Source organism: Myotis davidii, unplaced genomic scaffold, assembly GCF_000327345.1.
Source record: "Myotis davidii unplaced genomic scaffold, ASM32734v1 scaffold723, whole genome shotgun sequence".
Taxonomy (NCBI): domain Eukaryota; kingdom Metazoa; phylum Chordata; class Mammalia; order Chiroptera; family Vespertilionidae; genus Myotis; species Myotis davidii.
The window spans coordinates 359824-361124 of record NW_006294589.1 but is presented as its reverse complement, the minus strand read 5'-3'; the positions used below and the strand labels follow the sequence as shown (position 1 = coordinate 361124).

General features: G+C 42.6%; 1 protein-coding gene across 1 annotated transcript in view; it reads left to right on the top strand.

Moving 5' to 3' along the window:
- FSD1L (fibronectin type III and SPRY domain containing 1-like) overlaps window positions 1-1301 on the top strand; it is a 59192-nt gene that overhangs the window by 39302 nt on the left and 18589 nt on the right. The gene's annotated exons all lie outside the window — the stretch shown is intronic.

Sequence of the window (1301 nt, the reverse complement as noted above, 5' to 3'; positions counted from 1 at the left end):
ACATTCTCTTTCTTCATTAATGTTTCTATGTCTCCCTTTCCCACTCCCTCTCTGTAAAATCAATAAAACCATAGTTTTAAAAGTGTTTTAAAGTAAAAATAGATTAGAAAAATTGCTTTAAAAATGCAAGGAAACAGATTTAAAAATCATAAAGTAGGACTTTATTTGGATCGTGGTTCAAAAGATACATTATACAAAATATGTCAGACCATTGGAAATTTGGAATACTAGAGTATTTGAAGATATCCTATATAATAAAAGCATAATATGCAAATTGTCCCTTCCACTGAGAGTTCGTCCAGGAGTTTGACCAGGGGGTGGGACCTGCTGGGGGAAGGGAGGGAGGCCCCAGCCTCTGCAGCGGCAGCCAGCAGCAGGTGGGGAGGGGCGAGGGAGGGAGTATCCTGCTGGCATTTCATGCACTGGGCCTCTAGTCAATGAGAGATAATCATCGGTTGCTGAAAACCTGGGCATGTGCCCTGACCAGGAATCGAGCCATGACCATCTGGTTTATGGGTTGATGCTCAACCACTGAGCCATACCAACTGGGCAACCAGGTTTTCTTTTCTTTTTAAAAATATATCTTATTGATTTTTTACAGAGAGGAAGGGTAAGGGATAGAGAGAGTTAGAAACATCGATCAGCTGCCTCCTGCACACCCCCTACTGAGGATGTGCCCACAACTAAGGTACATGCCCTTGACCGGAATCAAACCTGGAACCCTTCAGTCCACAGGTCGATGCTCTATCTGCTGAGCCAAACCAGCTAGGGCAACCCTGTTTTCTTAAGGCAGTTCATTCTTTGTAGTGCTGTGTCTCAATTTTGCTTAATCCTAACTTTTTAGTAACCTATCTATTAAGGCATTCTAGTTCCATTTTTACTGAAAAGCTGAATTATTTTTTCCTTTTGTAAGTTCATGTCTGCTCATATGGAGATTTTGAAAGCTATTAATTTACTTGCATAGCATGACAATTACTTGAAGTGGTTATGGTCAGTAAATTTGTATTTAGAATCCTATCTAATAAAAGAGAAACATGGTAATTAGCGTACGACCGCTACCCTTCCCATTGGCTAATCATCGAGATATGCAAATTAACTGCCTGCCAAGATGGCAGCCGGCAGCCAGGCAGCTTGAAACAAACATGAGGCTTGCTTGCTTCAGTGATGGTGGACTCCAACGTTCCCCACCTGCCTTGCCAGCCTCTGAGCCTGCAGTTTAAGAAACATTGTAACAAATATAGAAGCTAGCCGAAACCGGTTTGGCTCAGTGGATAGAGCGTCGGCGTGTGGACTGAAAGGAC